This window comes from Schistocerca piceifrons, chromosome 11, assembly GCF_021461385.2.
Source record: "Schistocerca piceifrons isolate TAMUIC-IGC-003096 chromosome 11, iqSchPice1.1, whole genome shotgun sequence".
Classification (NCBI taxonomy): domain Eukaryota; kingdom Metazoa; phylum Arthropoda; class Insecta; order Orthoptera; family Acrididae; genus Schistocerca; species Schistocerca piceifrons.
The window spans coordinates 58,624,939-58,650,780 of record NC_060148.1 but is presented as its reverse complement, the minus strand read 5'-3'; positions in this window follow the sequence as shown (position 1 = coordinate 58,650,780).

The following is a 25,842-nucleotide window of genomic DNA, read 5'->3' as shown; positions in this document are numbered from 1 at the left end:
TGAAAGCTGTGATTTCTCGAGCTTTCTTTGCATTGCTGATCAATGTTGTGGAGTCGGTGCACGGCCTCCGACTAGACTGTGACCTGTCATTGGAGTTGCTTTGCTATTTATAACTGAGTTCAATTTCCAGCGCCTACTACTGCCTCAGATGCTCTTTTGCTATTCAGAGACCTCACTTTTGTTAATGAAACACAAATTCTCTCTGTTTTCCAACTCTGGTGGATGTGATGGCTGGCAAGACCTTAAATTGAGTGCTAGGCCCCAAGCCATCAGATCATTTATGTACATAGATAATGGACTACACCATCAGTTTGTTCATAATATTTTCTGCCAACCAGGAAATAAGAAGACATCAGAATGTGCCTAAAATGTCGATCACAGCAAAACTCACAGCACCTGATGAAGATGGGTGGGTCTGATGTTGAAATATTGTCCATAAAATGGAAACACATACTAAGTGCATCAGAAAGAATATTTTATGTATGAGGGGTGCTACCTGTGCTGCATTTTGGGTATAATTGAAGTCTCGAATCAAAAATAATCATCAGAGGCCCGAGAACAATTATCCCACTGTTTCCAGAATTCCTGTGGCTGTGACAGGAACCAGACCTCCAATGTGTCCTTCAGTTCATAATCGGAGCACTTCCCTCTGAGATGCTTTTTTTACTGGACTAAACACATGAAAACTGCAGGAGGACACGCTCGAGCTGCTCCCACTTTAACTTGTTCATTACACTTTGTGTGACTCAGGTACATGTGGATATGCATTATAGTAGAGCAGAAACACCCCGTCTGTGAGCAGCCCAGATTGTTTGCTGTCGATGGGCCCCTGAAGGCTACAGTGTGTGTCAAAGTACGCATCACTGTTAACGATGTTCTCGATCTCGCGCAATTTGACGAGTATCAGACCCCGAAAAAGACTGAGTGCCACCTTATCTGCTGAGGGCACAGCTTGGAACTTGTGCACAACCACACCGGACACTACACTCGTGTCCCTAGATGCCTCGCTACGCTATCCCAATGCAGCGTATGCAAATTTCAACCAGTTTGGATGTTACAACATTGTGAACCTTTTCATTTGAACACTCCTTACACATTCTGTCACATTTTGTTGTAACCTGAATGAATGCATTAGTGTAAAAGGCATAAGGCTAAATGAAAATAAAATAAAGAATTTAACAGCTTACTCCTAGAATTATCTGTCACTTATCACTTCTTTCATCTCGGGCGGTGTTTGTTGATGTGAAAAAATGCTGAGTTGCACCATTGTTAGGAATCCTCGTTAAACTGTGTAGTTATTCTTATTCTTGTGGCTCCACAACCCTGTATGGTTCTTTGGATTCTTAACAGCTTCCTTCCATTCTGCCCTCTCGTTTACCATTCTCTGATTCCTACAGGTTTGATGTTTCCCTCCTTGTCATCCAGCTATTACCTGTGTGGTCTTCCTTTTAACCTTCTTCTTGTCATTTTCCACCAGAAAACTGATTTTTACGTTTGTGTGTCCCTCACCTTTAGGACATGCCCCAGCCAGGCTATTCTTTTGCTTTTAATTAACCTTACAACATTGGATCCTTGTCAGAGATGATCCAAATCATAATTGGTTCTCATTCTCCAGGTAGCACCATTATTTCAGATCCCTCTATGAATTTTCCATAGTATTCTTCACTCAAATACTCCAAGTTGTTGTTCATCAGTGCTGGTTAGTGCCCATGCTTCACATCTATATGCAACCATTGGCCTAATCATAGCGTTATGCATAGTCACTTTGAGCTGTTGGTTTACCATCCTACATGTCACTAGCTTTTTAAATGTATGATGATACTTATTACTACTTAAAATTTAGGCTCTTAGTTCAGTGGACATGGAATTTTCTTTATTAATATTAGCCCCTCGGTATTCAAAATCCCCTACACGTTGAAAATTAAAACCAGCTGCTGACAAGTTATCCAGGTTATTGTACCGTGTTCTATAGAATTTCAGTACCACCAGTACTCTCTCCAATGACACCCTTTGTCTACTAATAACTGGAATGCCATCAGCATATGTAGCCAACTGTTTGGTCCTTATACCCATGTGCCCAGGTATTTGTAGTTTCCGTATAATTGCTCCTAAGGCCAAATTCAAAAGCATTGTGGGAAGACGTCTGACTTTGTTAAACCGGAGGTCTCCCTGTAACTGGCTGGGTGAGTCAGTTGAGAGATGGGAAGAAGACAATTGTAGACCACAGGACCGTGCATAGTGAATCACAGTGATGTTTGAACCAACCCTCAAATCAATGACAACTTTACCTTTTGCTACCAATACTAATCTAGAAAAGAATATAAATATTTAAGAGTCACCTTTCACTACAAACTTCCAATTTGCCACAGCTTATACTGTAGAGCGAGTTGCCGGTTGCTGTTTGTTGCAGGTTGAAGGCTGGGGATGATCAAAGCCACTGTTATGTCCCAGAAAGAATGCATTCTCATGCATCATTGGAAAGAATCTAGTTAAGATCAGAAAGGAAGTAAAACTAGACTTTATTATTGTCACTTCTAAAAGGAACAGAAACGAATTGTCAGAATGCATTTGTCATTTTGTATGAGCTCAGATGTTAAGTCTCAATCTGATATTGAAATACAGGATATCTTCAAATTTGGTATGACATTTATGATTTTATTTAAGAACTATGGGAATAAATATTTCCAGTACCTTGAGAAGCAAACTATTAAAAAATGCAGTGACTTTAATGTAATGGACAGATTTAGTTGTCAAGAAGAGATTTGATCTTTTCTTTCAAGAATAAGCACAATAAAATACAGGGTGATTCAAAAAGAATACCATAACTTTAGGAATTTAAAACTCTGCAACGACAAAAGGCAGAGCTAAGCACTATCTGTCGGCGAATTAAGGGAGCTATAAAGTTTCATTTAGTTGTACATTTGTTCGCTTGAGGCGCTGTTGACTAGGCGAAACAGATGAATCTTTCGTTTCAAAGATTGTGTTTAGTGATGAAGCAACTTTCCACACTAACGGGAAAGTCAACCGTCACAATGTCTGTATATGAGGCACTGAGAATCCGCGGGAAACAACTCAGTATGAACGTGACTCGCCTAAGGTGAACGTTTTCTGTGCCATTTCAGCCAATAAAGTTTTTGGTCCCTTTTTCTTCGAAGGTGCTACTGTAACTGGACTACAGTATCTGGAGATGTTAGAGAATTGGCTGTTCCTCAGCTCGAACAAGAAGCACAACAATTCATATTTCAGCAGGATGGAGCGCCACAACATTGGCACTTATCTGTCCGTAACTACCTGAACGTCAACTACCCGAGGCGATGGATCGGCCGCCAGGCAGGCCGTGACAGAACACTTCATCACTGGCCTCCAAGAAGCCCTGATCTTACCCCCAGCGATTTTTTCTTATGGGGGTATGTTAAGGATATGGTGTTTCGGCTACCTCTCCCAGCCACCATTGATGATTTGAAACGAGAAATAACAGCAGCTATCCAAACTGTTACGCCTGATATGCTACAGAGAGTGTGGAACGAGTTAGAGTATCGGGTTGATATTGCTCGAGTGTCTGGAGGGGGCCATATTGAACATCTCTGAACTTGTTTTTGAGTGAAAAAAAAACCTTTTTAAATACTCTTTGTAATGATGTATAACAGAAGGTTGTATTATGTTTCTTTCATTAAATACACATTTTTAAAGTTGTGGTATTCTTTTTGAATCACCCTGTATAATATTATAATATTACTGTAATACAACTAGCCTTTTTGATGAAATGTCAACCCTCTAAGAACAATGTACCATTTAGGGCAGGAACAGGGAATTTTGAGTGATTGTTCGACTTGAAAATTAGTCTACTTTACTTATTTTCATTTGCTTATGTCAACCCCTGTTCATGAGTCTAGGTATTTTGACATTGGAAAGAAACATTCCACATGGGAAAAATATATTAAAAACAAAGATTCCATGACTCACCAAACGGGAAAGCACTGGTAGATAGGCACAATAAAAAAACACACAAACACACACACAAAATTTCAAGCTTTCGCAACCCATGGTTGCTTCGTCAGGAAAGAGGGAAGGAGTGGGAAAGACGAAAGGATGTGGGTTTTAAGGGAGAGGGTAAGGAATCATTCCAATCCCGGGAGTGGAAAGACTTACCTTAGGGGGGAAAAAAGGACAGGTATACACTCGCACACACACACATATCCATCCGCACATACACAGACACAAGCAGACATTTCACTTATAACCACAGTTTGCTTTCTGTACAAGTTGTATATAACCTTCTGTTCACTGTATTTTGTCCTTCAGAATTTCAAAATGCTCAAAATGTAGCTTTGCACTTCTCAAATCTATCTTCTAATACAAGTCCTAGATTTCTTCGGAACCCAATGACATCTTCTCTGAGGTGTGATTAAAAAGTAATGGGAATTTAAGAACTTTTAACATCATCCAGCCCCATCAGCAGCTTTGATAGTTAAACATATAACATGTCAGCCTCAATTGCAAATAGAAACCAATCTTTACCTAGGTTTCAGCCAAAATAATTTGGCCTTCTTTAGAAGCTATTGACACTAAACTATTGCATGTCAACGTTTGGCCATGTCAAGTATAAAACTATAGCACCGTAGTACCCAGTCATAAATCTACATTACTTATCTGAAGAGAAACAGCAGGCCCCACTGTGCGGACGAGGTCGGTAGGGCACGAGCGCTGCACCAGAACCAATCGCAGCGAGCAGCTATGTACCGAGCACCGCTGATGGTCATGTGCGTGCGCGCATCGAAATATAGATGCTTAACAGTAGCTACCTTTATGTCAGGAATTGGATCAATATAAACATTATAACTGTTAATGGCATAATATGTAACCGAACTTACTTCTGAGGAGACCGAGAACCCTATAAACGGATTTGGAGCCTGTAAGGAAGACCAGCTATTACTCGGCAAAATTATTCCTCAATTTTGAATACATTAGTATTCGACTAAAGAAAGTGGATTTAGGCATTGGTGACTGTGACTCCCTTTAAACACCTGTTGCTTGATAAAGAAAACCTGCATAATGGCCAGCTACAATTGAGAAATAAGAAGTTTTTTGAAGGTTTTCAACCTTTGCTTCACTGGCCCTGATGTCACATTGCCTTTGCAGTCGCCAACTGCAGGGAGCATTGTAGTGATAGCAGAGGGGATTGTATAGAGGATGACTATAACTAAATACACTACTGGCTATTAAAATTGCTACAACATGAAGATGATGTGCCACAGACGTGAAATGTAACTGACAGGAAGAAGATGCTGTGGTATGCAAATGATTAGCTTTTCAGAGCATTCACACAAGGTTGGTTTCTCATACACAAACAGCAGTTGACCGGCGTTGCCTCGTGAAACGTTCTTGTGATGCCTCGAGTAAGGAGGAGAAATGCGAACATCATGTTTCCGACTTTGATAAAGGTCAGATTGTAGCCTATCACGACTGCTGTTTATCGTATCGCAAGACAACAACCATCTGCACGAAAAGTTTGACGACACTTGCAGCAGCATGGACTATCAGCTCGGAGACCGTGGCTGCGGTTACCCTCGACGGTGCATCACAGACAGGAGCGCCTGCGATGGTGTACTCGACGACGAACCTGGGTGCACGAATGACAAAAAGTCATTTTTTCGGATGAATCCAGGTTCTGTTTACAGCATCATGATGGTCGCATCTGTGTTTGGCGGCATCGCGGTGAACGCACATTGGAAGCGTGTATTCGTCATCACCATACTGGTGTATCACCCGGCATGACGGTATGGGATGCCATTGGTTACACATCTCTGCCACCTCTTGTTCGCATTGACGGCACTTTGAACATTACACGTTACATTTCAGATGTGTTACGAGCCGTGGCTCTACCCTCCATTTGATCCCTGCGAAACCCAACATTTCAGCAGGATAATGCACGACCGCATGTTGCAGGTCCTGTACTGGCCTTTCTGGATACAGAAAATGTTCGACTGCTGCCCTGGACAGCACATTCTCCAGATCTCACACCAATTGAAAACGTCTGGTCAATGGTGGCTGAGCAACTGGCTCGTCACAATACACCAGTCACTATTCTTGATGAACTGTGGTATTGTGTTGAAGCTGCATGGGCAGCTGTATCTGTACACGCCATCCGAGCTCTGTTTGACTCAATGCCCAGGCGTATCAAGGCCGTTATTATGGGCAGAGGTGGTTGTTCTGGGTATTGATTTCTCTGGATGTATTCACCCAAATTGCATGAAAATGTAATCACATTTCAGTTCTAGTATAATATATTTGTCCAATGAATACCCGTTTATCATCTGCATTTCTTCTTGGTGTAGCAGTTTTAATGGCCAGTAGTGTACGTATGTTTTTATATAAAATGTTTTACAGCAACATTATTTTATAGCCAACTCTCGTGTAATGCAGGCTTTCAAGGCCTGTTCTTATGATCAAGAAACTAATAAAAGCATCTTCGATTTTTTCTGTTCACAGGAATAATGTTATCAAATCAGACCCGATGCCACAAAATTGTATGATTTACCAAAATTCCATTAGGATCTTTTGTTGGTGCTCCTGATTGTCTGACCTATGGGATTTCCAAACACTTGGCCACTCTGCTACAGCCATTTATTGGAAAAACTGACACTTACATAAAAGTTAATGAGCTGATGTCACAATTGGAAAACATCTTCCCGAAGGATACGGCAACTCTCTTTAACCCTCCTAGTACCAGTGGGGTCAATGAGACCCCATAAGCACTTTTGAAATATATATCTCCCTTGTTTTCAAAATGATTATTTTCAAAATTTATGACTTTGTCTCTCTAAGTTGCTTGTATGCAATGACATTGTTTATTTTTACATTTACAACATATGGAGATTTATGCATGGGCTATGCACTGAGTATCACTGGGGTCAGCATGACCCGAATCTAAATTTTTGATTTGTTTCTTGAATATAACATTATGGAAACAGAATGATGAATGTTACGTTGAATAGATGTTATAAAAACACCTGCAACAATGAAACTACAATTTCCCACTTATTATTTATACCCATTGCCGTTTATTGCCTCAGCAGTTGTTGTGTATTGCCTCAGTTGTTGCTAGCGTTTTGCCTCAGGGTGTGCAAGAACTACATTATGACTAGCAAACATTTGAGTAGTGCTGAAATACAAGCAATTTTGAATGAAGAAGAGGAATTAGGAGATATACCGTCTGATGACGATAAAGAGATGCTATTATTTCTAGATGTAGTGACTCAACTGAAGATTCTGATGATGATGTTGGAGATGTGGAAACTGTACTTCCTGAAGTTGCTGACACTTCAAATCAGAATGTTTTCAAGTAAATTTACATAATCTACCATATGTTTGCAAAAACTTTAATGATATTACTAATAATAATAATAATATTATGTAAGAAGTATCCTGGCAGGCAAAATCTGTGTGCCGGACCAAGAGTCGAACTTGGGACCGGCACACAGTTTTAATCTGCCAGGAAGTTTCACATCAGCGCACACACTGCTGCAGAATGAAAATCTCATTCTGGAAATATGTAACAAATATGTAAAGTTTTCCCAAGGGCATGCTGCTTTACTGTATGAAGCAAAACGAGAATAATGAAATGTAGTTGAGTTAACACAGGTGATGCTGAGGGAATTAGATTAATGAGACACTTAAAGTAGTAAAGGAGTTATGCTGTTTGGGGAGCAAAATAACTGATGATGGTTGAAGTAGAGATGATATAAAATGTAGAGTGGCAATGGCAAGGAAAGCATTTCTGAAGAAGAGAAATTTGTTAACATAGAGTATTAATTCAAGTGTCAGGAAGACGTTTCTGAACGTATTTGTATGGAGTGTGGCCATGTATGGAAGTGAAACATGGACGATAAATAGTTTGGACAAGAAGAGAATAGAAGCTTTCGAGATGTGGTGCTGCAGAAGAATGCTGAAGATTAGATGGGTAGATCATGTAACTAAGGAGGAGGTATTGAATAGAATTGGAGAGAAGAGGAGTCTGTGGCACAACTTGACAAGAAGAAGGGATCGGTTGGTAGGACATATTCTGAGGCATCAAGGGATCACAAATTTAGCATTGGAGGGCAGTGTGGAGGGTAAAAATTGTAGAGGGAGACCAAGAGATGAATACACTAAGCAGATTCAAAAGGATGTAGGTTGCAGTGAGTACTGGGAGATGAAGAAGCTTGCACAGAATAGAGTAGCATGGAGAGCTGCATCAAACCAGTCTCAGGACTGAAGACGACAACAACAACAACAACAACAACAACATGTAAAATAGTGATCCCATTTTTTTCAGGTCGAGAAATGGAAATGAAATGGGGATACAATGCTGTTACATTACATAGGAGACAGCCAGCATGAAGTATATTGAAGATGGCTCCAGGTCCCACGAGGCTTACTGTAAGGAACATAATTATTTATGAAGTCCAGCATTTTCCAGATTATTTTGAAGGAAGGTAACATTAGTTTTGGTAACAAATGGACAGATTTTGATAGAGAAGAATTTGAATGCTTTCTTGGCCTGCTTATTCTTGCAGGAGTGTACAAAGGTCACAATGAGGGCATAATGAATTTATGGAACATAGAGCATGGTCGACCTATTTTCAATAGTTCTATGGCTAGGAACTGCTTTACAGAAATATCACACTGTATTTGGTATGATGATGCTCAGCATCAGTGACAGAATCATAGCCCTGATAAATTGGCTCCTATAAGGGATTTATTTGAACAGTGGGTAAGCACGTTATATGATGCATACGAACCACAAGAGAATATTACAGTTGATGAACAATTGGTAACTTTTAGGGGTACATTTTGCCAGTACATCCCCTCAAAACCTGGAAATTATGGTACAAAGATATGGGCTGCATGTGACAGCACTAATTACTGTCACACACCTGCAGGTGTACACAGGAAAGGGCGAAGGCCAGCCTAGAGAAATAAATCAGGGAAATAGAGTAGTGTTAGAATTGACAGGATATTTATCCAGGAGTGGTAGAAATGTCACAACAGATAATTTCTTTACAAGTTTAGAGCTGGCAAAGGAACTAGAACAAAAACAAATGATTCTGCTACATACACTAAGAAAAAGTTGTCATGAACTACTTGCAGAATTTATCGAAACAAGGGAAGAACTGCAGCTTCGTGTCTCTCCGGATTACAGGAATCAGCTACAATAGGCTCCAACTGCCCAAAAAAAAGTAAGATAGTGACATTGCTCAGTACTGTGCATGTCAGAGAGGAAATAGGTGACAGTGAAGCAGAAAAACCTATTATAATCCTAGACTATAATATAACTAAATCAGGTGTAGACACAATGGGCAAGTTAGCCAGGACCTACACCATAAAACATATGACAAGAAGATGGCCCATGGTTATTTTTTATAATATTTTGGATATTAGTATCCTAAATGCTTTCATAATTTGGCTGGACTTAAATCCTGATTGGAATAAAAAAACCAACTACAAAAGAAGAGAATTTCTTCTGGAACTGGGAACAAGTCTAGTACAGAAAAACAGAAGTTGGCATAGAAAGGTTCTCTTTCTCGTCGTCGTCCTTCAGCAGAAGTGCATACGGGGGCAAACATGGACGATGCTCCCCACGCGAATGTTCAGTGGATAGAAAACATTCAGAAACATGCAGAAGATGCTTTTCTTTTGCCTGTAAACAAAATTCAGATATTCTTTGTTTTAAATGTAAAGAGTTGCTTTGTTTTAAATGTAAGGAACTATAAGGTCAAGGATTAAGATAAGATCTGTAAGTGCTTATATACATAATTTACCTGGTTTCAATCAGTAATGTATGCTTGTATGTCAGTTCATTAAAATAAAATACTGCCAATATATCCGGTGTTAATTACTTGGGGTCATATTGCTCCAGCGGTACTCACTGGAACAAAAAATTTCTGGTAGTAGGAGTGAAACACTGTCTCACATCAACTTCTTTCCAATGGGACAACAAATTCTATGAGCAAACTGATGGTGTGGCTATGAGCAGCTCACTCAGTGCAATTTCAGCTATTTTTTATATGGAAAATTCGTAGAAGCTGTCCTTCAGATGGTGAAGAAGGAACGCTCGTGTCACTTTCAGTATGCTGATTATATTCTTGTTATATAGGTTTGTGGAGAAAAATAACACTCAGAATTTTTAAACTTTCTGACTTACATTATTCTAATGGAAAAAGAGGAATAAGTAAAATTTTATTTTTGGATATGCAGGTATTAGAAAACACAATGGAACTTTAGGGCACAAAGTCTACATTCAGACGGATATTCCAATCACAATACTAAGCAAAAAAGAGTATTTTACAAAATATGTGACACTGTGCTTTATGTTACAATGTTACTTTATACTGCTACCGGTTTTGGTTCTAAACCATCATCAATAGCAGCTGTATGTTGCACACCCGGTGCTGTTGATGGTTTAGGAACCAAAACCAGTACCAGAATAAAATAAAATTGTAACATACAGCACAGTGTTATGCACTGTGTAAAATTTGTACATGCCATTGACCATCATTTGTGCAAGAGGAGTGATTAACATACAGATAAACCAGACTAAAATAACCTGTCAACCACAGTACTTGGCAGATGTGTTTGATCATATACGAACTGCCTTCACGTGAAATGGCTACCCTGAGAAAGACATAAATAGGGCATGTAACTGGTCTTATAAGCCTACCTAAAGCAACAATTAAAATTATATATTATTTCAAACAGAAAATGGAAAAAGCTAAGAATACCCTATATTTTATGTAACCTCTGTACTAGTAGAATATAATCCATAACTTAAGGTTCATTTTCTAGTTTTTGTCTGCATGTGTTAGCTAGCTGACTTGTCTTGTTTGTTCAGTTGAGGTATGATTCACATAAGAGCAGATTTTTCTTTTTCTTTGTGTAAGAGTGGATGTATAAAAAGGACTTTGAATTATTCTTTCGTAAAAATTCGTCACGTATGTATGACTCTGAGATGTTCATTTTTATGCTGACTAGTCTTATCATTGCATACGAAAAAGGAGATTGAAACTACTGCGATATTGTAAGTGAGAAGGATGCTTAATGTTTTTGTACAGTAAAAAAAAATGATAGAATTTCAAACTCTAAATACCAGTGACAGTTTGGAAACACTCTTATTAAAGTTAACGCAGCCAAGACAACAAGAATAAGTACATTCTTTGGTATTGCTCACAGCAGATTTAATATTATTTTTGAACTTCGGTTTGCCTAACTGTGGGTTGGTGGGGATTAAATATTGAACAACTTTTTATAAGAAAGTGAGTAATAAATTAATAAAAAAGACAATTAAACATAGGTTCCCTCCTTTTTCGTGAGGTTCCTCCAAACGTGGCACTACACTGCAACACAAAAAAGTATTATGCAACCACACAGGCCACATCATACCAGCACTGAATAAATTCTAACAACTGAAGGTAACCTCTTAGGCACTACATGCCAAGGGATCTGGAGATGCCAGTGAAAAAGAACCAGCTGAAGGGAAAATGGTCACATATTGCATCACCAGAATAGTAAGAAGAGACAGCGATTGGACCAGCAAGAAATGTGTGTGAATGTTTAAGCACTGCAGAGGACCTATGCCTTCTGCTTTCTACAACAGGGGTTTACAGGGGAGGGTGTCCCAGGAACAATCATTTCAAACAAAAATGGTCTCATAAACACGGGCTGTAAAATCTACATCTACATCGACACTCCGCAAGCCGTCATACGGTGTGTGAGGGAGGTTACCCTATACCACTTCTAGTCATTTCCTTTCCTGTTCCACTCACAAATAGAGTGAGGGAAAAACGACTGTATATATGCCTCCGTACGAACACTAATTTTTCGTATCTTATCTTCGTGGTTCTTATGTGCAATATATGTTGGTAGCAGCAGAATCGTTCAGCAGTCAACTTCAAATACCAGTCTCTTAAATTTGGAATTCGTCAATAGGAAAAGGGAGAGAAGGAAGCATAGTAAGTGAATATGGATTGGGGGGAAGGAATGAGAGAGGAAGCCGCCTTGTAGAATTTTGCACAGAGCATAACTTAATCATAGCTAACACTTGGTTCAAGAATCATAAAAGAAGGTTGTATACGTGGAAGAAGCCTGGAGATACTAAAAGGTATCAGATAGATTATATAATGGTAAGACAGAGATTTAGGAACCAGGTTTTAAAATGTAAGACATTTCCTGGGGCAGATGTGGATTCTGACCACAATCTATTGGTTATGAACTGCAGATTGAAACTGAAGAAACTGCAAAAAGGTGGGAATTTAAGGAGATGGGACCTGGATAAACTGAAAGAACCAGAGGTTGTAGAGAGTTTCAGGGAGAGCATAAGGGAACATTTGACAGGAATGGGGGAAAGAAATACAGTAGAAGAAGAATGGGTAGCTCTGAGGGATGAAGTAGTGAAGGCAGCAGACGATGAAGTAGGTAAAAAGACGAGGGCTAATAGAAGTCCTTGGGTAACAGAAGAAATATTGAATTTAATTGATGAAAGGAGAAAATATAAAAATGCAGTAAATGAAGCAGGCAAAAAGGAATACAAACGTCTCAAAAATGATATCGACAGGAAGTGCAAAATGGCTAAGCAGGGATGGCTAGAGGACAAATGTAAGGATGTAGAGGCTTATCTCACTAGGGGTAAGATAGATACTGCCTACAGGAAAATTAAAGAGACCTTTGGAGAGAAGAGAACCACTTGTATGAATATCAAGAGCTCAGATGGCAACCCAGTTCTAAGCAAAGAAGGGAAGGCAGAAAGGTGGAAGGAGTATATAGAGGGTTTATACAAGGGCGATGTACTTGAGGGCAATATTATGGAAATGGAAGAGGATGTAGATGAAGACGAAATGGGAGATAAGATACTGCGTGAAGAGTTTGACAGAGCACTGAAAGACCTGAGTCGAAACAAGGCCCCGGGAGTAGACAACATTCCATTAGAACTACTGATGGCCTCGGGAGAGCCAGTTATGACAAAACTCTACCATCTGGTGAGCACGATGTATGAGACAGGCGAAATACCCTCAGACTTCAAGAAGAATATAATAATTCCAATCCCAAAGAAAGCAGGTGTTGACAGATGTGAAAATTACCGAACTATCAGTTTAATAAGTCATAGCTGCAAAATACTAACGCGAATTCTTTACAGATGAATGGAAAAACTGGTAGAAGCCGACCTCGGGGAAGATCAGTTTGGATTCCGTAGAAATGTTGGAACACTTGAGGCAATACTGACCTTACGACTTATCTTAGAAGAAAGATTAAGAAAAGGCAAACCTACGTTTCTAGCATTTGTAGACTTAGAGAAAGCTTTTGACAATGTTAACTGGAATACTCTCTTTCAAATTCTGAAGGTGGCAGGGGTAAAATACAGGGAGCGAAAGGCTATTTACAATTTGTACAGAAACCAGATTGCAGTTATAAGAGTCGGGGGGCATGAAAGGGAAGCAGTGGTTGGGAAAGGAGTGAGACAGGGTTGTAGCCTTTCCCCGATGATATTCAATCTGTATATTGAGCAAGCAGTAAAGGAAACAAAAGAAAAATTCGGAGTAGGTATTAAAATTCATGGAGAAGAAGTAAAAACTTTGAGGTTCGCCGATGATATTGTAATTCTGTCAGAGACAGCAAAGGACTTGGAAGAGCAGTTGAACGGAATGGACAATGTCTTGAAAGGAGGATATAAGATGAACATCAACAAAAGCAAAACGAGGATAATGGAATGTAGTCAAATTAAGTCGGGTGATGCTGAGGGAATTAGATTAGGAAATGAGACACTTAAAGTAGTAAAGGAGTTTTGCTATTTAGAGAGTAAAATAACCGATGATGGTCGAAGTAGAGAGGATATAAAATGTAGACTGGCAATAGCAAGGAAAGCATTTCTCAAGAAGAGAAATTTGTTAACATCGAGTATAGATTTAAGTGTTAGGAAGTCGTTTCTGAAAGTATTTGTATGGAGTGTAGCCATGTATGGAAGTGAAACATGGACGATAACTAGTTTGGACAAGAAGAGAATAGAAGCTTTCGAAATGTGGTGCTACAGAAGAATGCTGAAGATAAGGTGGGTAGATCACGTAACTAATGAGGAGGTATTGAATAGGATTGGTGAGAAGAGAAGTTTGTGGCACAACTTGACTAGAAGAAGGGATCGATTGGTAGGACATGTTTTGAGGCATCAAGGGATCACAAATTTAGCATTGGAGGGCAGCGTGGAGGGAGGGAGACCAAGAGACGAATACACTAAGCAGATTCAGAAGGATGTAGGTTGCAGTAGGTACTGGGAGATGAAGAAGCTTGCACAGGATAGAGTAGCATGGAGAGCTGCATCAAACCAGTCTCAGGACTGAAGACCACAACAACAACAAATTTTCTCCATAGCGTTTCCCGGAAAGAATGTCATCTTCCCTCCAGGGATTCCCACTCGGGTTCCCAAAGCAGCTCCGTAACACTACAGTGTTGTTCGAACCTAATGGTAACAAATCTAGCAGCCCACCTCTGCTTTGATGTTTTCCTTCAATCCGATGTGGTACAGATCTCAAACACAAAAGCAGTACTCAAGAATAGGTCACGTCAGCATCCTATACGCAGTCTCCTTTACAGGAGAACCACTCTTTCCTAAAATTCTCCCAAGAAACCGAAGTCGACTATTTGCCTTTCCTACCACAGTTCTCACTGGCTCGTTCCACTTCATACCCCTTTGCAACATTATGCCCAGATATTCAAATGACTTGACTGTCCAAGCAGGACACTAGTAATATTGTCAATGAACATTACAGGTTTGTTCTTCCTGCTCATCTGCATTAATTTACACTTTTCCACATTTAGGGTTAGCTGCCATTCATTACACCAACTACAAATTTTGTACAAGTCATCTTGTATCTTCCTACAGTCACTTCAACTCTGACAACTTACTGTACACCACGGCATCAGCAGCAAACAATAGCAGATTCCTGCCCACTCTGTCTGCTAAATTATTTATGTACAGGGCTATTACAAATGATTGAAGGGATTTCATAAATTCACTGTAGCTCCATTCATTGACATAGGGTCACGACACACTACAGATACGTAGAAAAACTCATAAAGTTTTGTTCGGCTGAAGCCGCACTTCACGTTTCTGCCGCCAGAGCGCTCGAGAGCGCAGTGAGACAAAATGGCGACAGGAGCCGAGAAAGCGTATGTCGTGCTTGAAATGCACTCACATCAGTCAGTCATAACAGTGCAACGACACTTCAGGACGAAGTTCAACAAAGATCCACCAACTGCGAACTCCATTCGGCGATGGTATGCGCAGTTTAAAGCTTGTGGATGCCTCTGTATGGGGAAATCAACGGGTGGACCTGCAGGGAGCGAAGAAACGGTTGAACGCGTGCGGGCAAGTTTCACGCGTAGCCCGTGGAAGTCGATGAATAAAGCAAGCAGGGAGCTAAACGTACCACAGCCGACGGTTTGGAAAATCTTACGGGAAAGGCTAAAGCAGAAGCCTTACCGTTTACAATTGCTACAAGCCCTGACAACCGATGACAAAGTCAAACGCTTTGAATTTTCGGCACGGTTGCAACAGCTCATGGAAGAGGATGCGTTCAGTGCGAAACTTGTTTTCAGTGATGAAGCAACATTTTTTCTTAACGGTGAAGTGAACAGACACAATGTGCGAATCTAGGCGGTAGAGAATCCTCACGAATTTGTGCAGCAAATTCGCAATTCACCAAAAGTTAACGTGTTTTGTGCAATCTCACGGTTCAAAGTTTACGGCCCCTTTTTCTTCTGCGAAAAAAACGTTATAGGACACGTGTATCTGGACATGCCGGAAAATTGGCTCATGCCACAACTGGAGACCGACAGCGCCGACTTCATCTTTCAACAGGATGGTGCTCCACCGCACTTCCACCATGATGTACGGCATTTCTTAAACAGGAGATTGGAAAACCGATGGATCTGTCGTGGTGGAGATCATGATCAGCAATTCATGTCATGGCCTCCACGCTCTCCCGACTTAACCCCATGCGATTTCTTTCTGTGGGGTTATGTGAAAGATCCAGTGTTTAAACCTCCTCTACCAAGAAACGTGCCAGAACTGCGAGCTCGCATCAACGATGCTTTCGAACTCATTGATGGGGACATGCTGCGCCGAGTGTGGGAGGAACTTGATTATCGGCTTGATGTCTGCCGAATCACTAAAGGGGCACATATTGAACATTTGTGAATGCCTAAAAAAACTTTTTGAGTTTTTGTATGTGTGTGCAAAGCATTGTGAAAATAGCTCAAATAATAAAGTTATTGTAGAGCTGTGAAATCGCTTCAATCATTTGTAATAACCCTGTATATAGAGAACAACAGCAGTACTATCACACTTCCCTGTCGCACTCCTGACGAGACCCTTGTCTCTGCTGAACATTTCCTGTTGAGGACAACAAACTGATATCTATTACGTAAGAAGTCTCCAGGTCACTCACATAACGGTGAACTTAATCCGTATGCTCCTACCTTCGTTAACAGCTTGCAATGTGGCACCCTGTCAAATGCTTTCCAGAAATCCAGAATCGGCCAGTTGTGCTTCATCCATAGTTTGCAGTATGTCGTGTGAGAAAAGGGCAAACCGAGTTTTGCACAAACCATGCTTTCTAAAACCGTGCCGATTCATGGACATAAGCTTCTGAGCCTCAAGTCAGTTTATTATATTTGATCTGAGAATATGTTTAAGGATTCTGCAGAACACTGAAGTTATGGAGACTGCTCTGTAATGTTTTGAGTCCGTTCTTTTACCGTTCTTATATACTGAAGTCACCTGCGCTTTTTTCCAGCCGCTTGGGACTTTTTGCTGTCCGAAAGATTCACAATAAATGCAAGCTTGTTAAGGGGCTAATGCTATAGAGTACTGTGTAAAACCGAATTGGTATTGGATCCGGACCTGGCGATTCCAAAAAAAAGTGTGCGAAATCTTATGGGACTTAAGTGCAAAGGTCATAAGTCCCTAAGCTTACACACTACTTAACCTAAATTAGCCTAAGGACAAACACAAACACACACACACACACACACCCCAATGCCCGAGGGAGGACTCGAACCCCCGCCGGGACCAGGCGCACAGTCCAGGACTGCAGTACCTTAGACCACTCGGCTAATCCCGCGTGGCCCTGGTGATTTATTTGCTTTCAAATCTTTCTGTTGTCTCTCTATGCCAGAGATGCTTATTACTATGTCGTCCGTACGCGAGTCTGCCCAATGATCAAAAACTTTTGTTCAATTCCCCTATAGGAACTATTTCTTGAACGTGAAATTTAAAATCTTAACAGCTACACTATGTGATCAAAAGTATCTGGACACCTGGCTGAAAATGACTTACAAGTTTGTGGCATCCTCCATCAGTAATGCTGGAATTCAACATGGTGTTGACCCACCCTCAGCCTTGATGACAGCGTCAACTCTCACAGGCATACGTTCAATCAGGTGCTGGAAGGTTTCTTGGGGAACGGCAGCCCATTCTTCAGGAGTGCCGCACTGAGGAGAGGTATCGATGTCGGTTGGTGAGGCCTGCCACGAAGTCGGCATTCCAAAGCATCCCAAAGATGTTCTATAATATTCAGGTCAAGACTCTGCAGGCCAGTCCATTACAGGGATGCTGTTGTCATGGAACCACTCCAACACAGGCCATGCGTTGTGAACAGGTGCTCGATCATGTTGAAAGATGCAATAGGCATCCCCGAATTGCTCTTCAACAGTGGGAAGCAAGAAAGTGCTTAAAACATTAATGTATGCCTGTGGTGTGATAGTGCCACGCAAAACAACAAGGGGTGGAAGCCCCATCCATGAAAAACTCCACCACCTACGAATTTTACTGTTGGCACTACACACACTGGCAGATGATGTTCACTGGGCATTCGCCATACCCACACCCTGCCATCGGATCGCCACACTGTGTACCGTGATTCATCACTCCACACAATGTTTTTCCACTGTTCAATTGTCCAATTTTACACTCCTTACACCAACCGAGGCGTCGTTTGGCATTTACCATTGTGATGTGTGACTTGTCAGCAGCTGCTCAACCAAGAAATTCAAGTAATCTCACCTCCCACCTAACAGTCATAGTACTTGCTGTGGATCCTGGTGCAGTTTGGAATTCCTGGTGTGATGGTCTGGATAGATGTCTGCCTATTACACATTACGACCCTCTTCAACAGTTGGTGGTCTCTATCAGTCAACAGACGAAGTCAGCCTATACGCTTTTGTGCTGTACATGTCCCTTCACATTTCCACTTCACTATCACATTGGAAACAGTTGACCTATGGATGTTTAGGAAATCTCACGTACAGATGTATGAAAAGTGACACCTGATCACCTGAGCACGTTCGAAGTCCGTGAGTCCCGTGGAGCACCCCATTCTGCTCTCTCACGATGTCTAATGACAACTGAGGACACTGATATGGAGCACCTGGCAGTAGGCGGCAGCACAATGCACCTAATATGCAAAACATATGTTTTGGGATGTCCGGGTACTTTTGATCACATAGTGTGTGAGTACTACTACATGTTCAATACTGTGAAGCAAATCTCTTCTACTGCAAGTAAAGTCTTTGCTTTCCGTATTTTGAAAGGTAGTAGTACGGGAGGGGGGAAATAAAAAAGGTCCAGTAAACATAGGTACTTAAAGTGAAAACCTCAAGAGCCATTAGTGTTCATCTTCGCTACTGTGAAGCACATCTATTCTACTGAAAATGTGCTCATAGCTCTTCAAGTATGCATTTAAAAGCCTATGTTTACTAGAGAGTTTTTCTTGTTTTGGTGCATACTACCTCCTCCCAGAATATGGAAAGCAAAGAGCTTGCAGCAGAAGATATTTGTTTCACAGCATCAAAGATGAAGTAGTGCTCATAGCTCTTAAGATACGCATTTTAAAGCATGTCTATTTCACTTTATTCCTTAAGACGAGTGTTCCTAACATATCCCTGTATGCTGACCATTCCCGATGGAATGTCCTGTATAAAATCCCCTGCACAACTACCACAACTACTTAAGTGAACACAGGTACTATAAAAAGAACGATTAACAGCTGATTTAAGGGGAAAAATATAAAAATTGTCATCTGGGAATAGGAATAAATTGAAAATACCAGATAATGCACTGAGACCAGAGAAATACCAAATTTGTTTCTCCAATACTATGGTTTTAACAAGTTCTGGTCAAGTTCCATCAACTTTGATAGACAATAATAAGGATGTAAATTAGACAAGTTGTGGATCTTCGTGCTAAATAAAGCAAACGGCACCACCTTTTCCCCATTGTAAGTTCCGTGATATATGTCAGCATGACTCCACGATCTCAGGTAGCAGTCTGATGACATCACGAGCCGGCTGTTGCATCAATAGGCATACAAAGTGTTATGTCCTAGCCAGTAATGCCACCCGAGCCCGCTGCCACAAGGTTGGCAGCATCAAAGTCCGGACGCCGTCCGCATAAGCAGCGCCAGCGGGACAGGAAATCGCCGCAAGTCTGCGCGCGCCACCGCTGGCTTCTGGGTTCTTAAGCGCTGGAGTCGCGAGCGCTAGGACAGTTCTGTATTCGCCGGTCAGTTGTATACTCGCCACCGAATTGTGTATTTGCTAGTCAGTTGTGTGTTCATCGCAGCAGAGTTGTTGTTTGTCGTCAGCCGACGCTGACCTAGCCGCTCCGACACGAACTAGACAGATTTCTGTAGACACGGAGTTCACTACTGTTTTTCTGTATCTTCGTTAATAAAAATAAGTACCGACTTTTATTTAATCAGAGTGTTTGGGTTTTCATCTTTCTGTTCACTGTTCCAGCGGACCGGTCGGCCCGCTATTAAAAGTGTGGCGGTGACTTCGTAAGCCGTTTCTACAGCGAATTGTTTGTCGCTACGAACGCCGCCACAAAACTGGCGACGAGGGCTTCCGAACTCGTGTGCAGGGCTGGTTCAACTTGTTTCTGGTTATACTAATTATAGCGATAAAATTTTGGGGGCTGGTTTAATTTGTGTTCACTATGTCTGCCGATTTACAACAGTTGATCTTGTTACAGAGTCAGCAAATACAAAGTCTGGTGGAAGCAATCGCCAAACAAGCGGCTAATCCTCCAACACAAAAGGAACAAGCACAGGCAGCACCACCTTTCCGTGCTTTTGATGCATCAAGAGAAGAATGGCGAGAATATTTCGCGCAGTTGCAGGCGCACATGACAGTCTACAAAATCACAGGTACTGAGCGGCAGCTTTATTTAATTTCCACTGCAGGCGTGGAAGTCTATCGACTACTTTGTAAGTTGTTCCCGGAATCCAAGCCAGAAGCTTTAGACTATGACGTTGTTGTTAACAAGCTTGCTGAGTATTTCGAGTCGCGAGTTCATGTGGCAGCAGCCAGATTCAAGTTCTTCAGATTAAAGAAACTGCCACATCAATCTAATAAACAGTGGTTAACAGATTTACGGGGCCTCACCCGTCAGTGCCGATTTAATTGTGTGTGTGGAGCTTCCTACAGTGATGTCATGTTACGAGACGCTATTACTCAAAACATTGCAGATTCTCGTATTCGTGCTGCTATCTTAAAGTTGCCTGACCCGTCATTAGAGACTGTGATGAACATCATTGAAGCCCAAGATACTTTTGACTATGCTGAGTGTGAGTTAGATCAGCCATGTATTTCTCAAATTGCCTGTGCTAAGCAAGTTATGTCACGCCCGCGGCCCCACCGGCAGAGTCAGACTGTAAACACAAGCCGGCCGCGTCATGTTAAACACATTCGTCAGCCGCGTGTGCAAAATGATAGAGTTAAGTCTTGCCCTAAGTGTGTTCTTGCTCATCCTCGTGAACGTTGCCCGTTAAGAAACGCGGTTTGTCACTTTTGTCAACGGAAAGGACACATCGAGACTGTTTGTTTGCGTAAGCGCAAGAAAAATTCTAGTGCTGCCCAGCCCATGGATATTCATGTTCTTCAAAGCCAGCCCGCCCAAAAGGTCGCGTTTAAAGACTCTTCCACGGTTCGTGTGGGTAATAAACTTGTTCGCAATAAGCCACCCACCCAGCCCTCTGCTATGCAACCCAAGCGTAATTCAAACGCTGTAAAAAGTAATGTACAGACTGCAAGTGAATCGGGAGTTGTTGTTCCATCCACCCAACCCATGAGTTGTCGTAAGCAGCGAACACGCGCTAAACGCGCTTATTTTGTGTCTTCCGCCTCCACTGCACCGATCCAGAGACAGCGTAATAAACTATTTGTGAAGCTACGCATCCAGGATAAAACCTTCAATTTTCAATTAGACACTGGTGCGTCTGTGACTCTCATAAATAGTGCTACGTATGCGGCTATCGGCCGCCCTAAACTTTCAGCGGCAAAACATTCTTTGGCTACTTATAGTGGAGAACAAATTCCTGTGTTAGGTGTATGTAGCGTGCCAGCCACATTCCGTGGCAATACAAAAACAGTTTCATTCACAGTGCTCCGCGCTACAGACAGTGTAAACATTTTCGGATTAGACTGTTTTGACTTGTTTGGCCTGTCTATCCAAGACAATGTGTTGCAAATTAATTCTGTTGTTGTTCCTCAAGACAGCATAACCGATTTGTGTAAACAATACAGTGACATATTTAAAGACGAACTAGGTTGTGCTGCGAACTTTGCCGCTCATATTACGTTAAAAGATAATGCTCAGCCTCGATTTTTTCGTGCTCGTCCAGTGCCTCACGCCCTCCGGGCACCTGTAGCAGATGAACGACTGTCATTGATTCTTTTCCTTTGCCTAGACCGGACGAGCTGATGGATAAGATAGGGGAAGCTCGTTTCTTTTCCAAAATTGATCTCCGTGAAGCATATTTGCAATTGCCCCTCGACGAGCAATCCCAACAGTATTTTGTCATAAACACGTCATTGGGGTTGTTCCGTTTTCTGCGTTTGCCTTTTGGTTGTGCGTCAGCTCCAGCTGTTTTTCAGCGTTTTTTGTCACAACTTCTGGCTAATGTGCCATCGTGTTGCAACTATTTAGACGATATTGTTGTGTCCGGTCGGACGCCTGCTGAACATTTCCGTAATTTGGAGTGTTTGTTTACAGTGTTGTCTCAGGCAGGCCTACGTTGCAACATCGATAAATGTTCATTTTTCCTTACAGAGATGGAGTATCTGGGACATGTTATTAATGCTCAAGGCATTCATCCCTCCCAGTCACATTTAGCAGCTATTCGTGATTTGCCTGCCCCTCGCAATCTGCATGAATTGCAAGCAGTTCTTGGCAAATTGACATATTATATTAGGTTTATACCTAACGCATCACAGATTGCTGCACCGTTGCATCGTCTCCGCCGTAAGAATGTTCTGTTTGTGTGGTCAGCTGATTGCCAATCAGCCTTTCAGCAGCTTAAAGAGCCTTTATTGAATGATCGTTGTCTGGTCCATTACGACCCTCACAAGCCTCTGGTGTTAGCTTGTGATGCCTCTTCTTTCGGCCTCGGTGCTGTGTTGTCTCACCGAGTCGGTAACACCGAACGTCCTATTGCGTTCGCATCTAAATTGCTAAACAAAGCTCAGTGTAATTATAGCCAATTGGACAAGGAAGCATTGGCTATTGTGTTCGGTGTCACAAAATTCCGTCACTACCTCTATGGTAGACCATTCTATTTAGTAACAGATCACAAGCCTCTGACGTCACTGTTTCATCCGTCTAAACCAGTTCCTCAGCGGACAGCTCAGAGACTACAACGTTGGGCTCTTTTGTTATCACAATACCAGTATGAGATACTGTATCGCCCTACAGCTCAGCATGCAAACGCTGACGCGCTTTCTAGATTGCCGATTGCTGCGGATGATGTCTTCGATTCCTCTGACGACTCTTGCCATCAGATTGACGCCGATGAGCATCAATCCCTCCGGGATTTTCCGATTGATTATCGTCAGGTGGCACGTGAGACAGCTACGGATCCTCATCTGAGTTTACTATTATGTTTTGTTCAACGTGGTTGGCCGTCCAAGGCAAAGGACATATCGGATCCTGTGGTTCGTCGCTATTATCCGCAACGTCATCTGTTGTCTGTTCCGCACGGAGTTTTGCCGTTACACACCGAGAATGACCAGCTTCGTGTAGTGGTTCCCCAAGTGCTCCAATCCAAGGTCCTCGACTTGTTGCATCAAGGTCATTGGGGAGTGGTCCGCACCAAGCAGCTTGCCCGCCGTCATTGTACATGGATCGGCATTGATAAGCAGATTACGCAGATGTCTACAGATTGTTCGACGTGTGCCGAACACCAAGCTGCTCCGCCTCAACGCTATTTTGAGTGGGCACGCCCTGCCGGTCCCTGGCAGCGAGTACATATTGATTTCGCTGGTACATATTGGCATTCTCGTTGGCTCATCGTGATAGATGCATTTAGTAATTTTCCGTTTGTTGTGCCCATGCAGTCTACAACGTCTGCACAAACTATACAGGCGTTGACTTCAATTTTTTGTATTGAGGGTCTTCCAGAAGTTTTAGTGTCTGACAATGGTCCACAATTTACCTCTGCTGACTTTGAAAGTTTTTGTTCTGCCAATGGCATTCGCCATGTTCTTACTCCACCGTTCCACCCTCAATCGAATGGTGCAGCGGAACGTTTTGTACGCACAGTCAAGGATCATATGGACCGCCTTCGTGCTACGCACTCTCGTCAGCAGGCCCTCATCACGTTCCTGTCGTCGTACCGGACCACGCCATGCGACGGCCCTTCGCCTGCGGAGCTTCTCCACGGCCGTCGTCATCGCACCCTACTACGGTTGTTGCACCCCCCGGATCGACCCGCCGCTTCTGAGCATCGCACGCATTTTCAGCGCAACGACGCCGTTTTTTTCAGAGTTTATCACGGTCGCCGTCGTTGGGAACGTGCTCCGTGATAAGTGTCCAGGGTCGCGGTTTTTATACTGTTCAAGGTGCTACTGGGGTGCACAGGAGGCATCAGAACCAGTTGCGCCACGCTGGCCGCCCGGATTCTGCCGCTCGTTCTTTGTCCACAGATTTGGTCCGCGGCGGGTTCCAGCCGCGCCTTCCGACTTCGCTGCCGCCCCCAGGGCAGCAGCAGCAGCCGTCGCCGCTACCACGCCGACAGCCCGTCCCGTTGATGCCTCCCGCGCAGCTTCATCCGGGAGCACCCCAGGTGGTCGCTCCGGTGCCTGCGGTCTCTCTTCAGTCGCCACCGCCTTCGGAGCTGATGGATGTCGACCCCTCAGCCGGGCCGCCTTCCCAAGCGGTGGCTGTGCAGCCGCTTTCCTTGGGCAACCCCAAGGAGTCTGACACCGCAGCGCCTTGTCCGGCGCCCACTCAGCAGCCGTCGACGCAGCGTCCGGAGACGCTGCCTCTCTTCGTGGGTCCCGATGCCCCGTCGCGTCCAGTACCAGTAGCTGCGCCCGTGGTCACAGGCGTGCACCCTGACCTCGGTTTTCAGTCGGTGTTTCCCGAGGCCCCGCGCAGCCAATGCTGGGGTGCGGACCGGGGACTGCCACCGACAACAGTCTCCGCCCCAGTCTCTTCTGCTACGCCTGCGGCCAGACCCCTCCCCCGCCGTCGACGCTCGCCACGTCATTATTCAACGATGGTGCGGCGATTTGGTGGGGGAGGAGTGTTATATCCTAGCCAGTAATGCCACCCGAGCCCGCTGCCACAAGGTTGGCAGCATCAAAGTCCAGACGCCGTCCGCATAAGCAGCACCAGCGGCACAGGAAATCGCCGCAAGTTTGCACGCGCCACCGCTGGCTTCTGGTTTCTTAAGCGCTGGAGTCGCGAGCGCTAGGACAGTTCTGTATTCGCCGCTCAGTTGTATACTCGCCACAGAATTGTGTACTTGCTAGTCAGTTGTGTGTTCATCGCAGCAGAGTTGTTGTTTGTCGTCAGCCGACGCTGACCTAGCCGCTCCGACACGAACTAGACAGATTTCTGTAGACACGGAGTTCACTACTGTGTTTCTGTATCTTCGTTAATAAAGATAAGTACCGACTTTTATTTAATCAGAGTGTTTGGGTTTTCATCTTTCTGTTCACTGTTCCAGTGGACCGGTCGGCCCGCTATTAAGTGTGGCGGTGACTTCGTAAGCCGTTTCTACAGCGAATTGTTTGTTGCTACGAACGCCGCCACAAAACAAAGTGGCAACTCAAACTGGGAAACATATTCCCTCAGAACTCCGAAAAGCTCCTAATAAATTATTGGTGAGGAGCAGGGGGGTGGGCAGCCAGAACAATGACATTCCTTTACGCTCAGCTGAGCTATATACCAAAATGCCAACCATAAGTAGTAGTTTAACTGGAGTTTTTAAACACTAATAATTTATAAGGAAAATATATTTATATAAGTAACACACTTTGAGATATTAAGTATTTTAAAATTTGTGATTTATAAAATTCAATAATTTCATTTCCAAATTAAAAAACACCAAGAGTTGGCTAGAAGAGACATGAAAGAACCTGAGAAAATCGAACATTGCAGAAGGGATGCCATAGCATAGGGAAAGTTTCAGGCTACTGATCAAACTGCACAATTTCCTGTGCAAACATGAATTCACAACCTAAGAGGGTGATGTCAAATGAATAGAAGCAAGCCATCAGCCAATGCATGAAGAAGTTCTGGGAAGATAAAAAGAAAACGATTTTCCCTTTTTATTAGGTTGTAAGCAGTCTATAACTGGTCAAATATTGTAATAAAAAAGATAAATAAATAAAAAATACATAAATAAAAATTTAAAAAACCTCAATAAGGTTCAGTTTCAATGCTAGGTTAGAAACTCAATTCGTCGAGATATTTTGAAATTCCGCGAGATTTCCCCGATTTATCTGGATGAAATCAAATTCTCTAAGAATTCT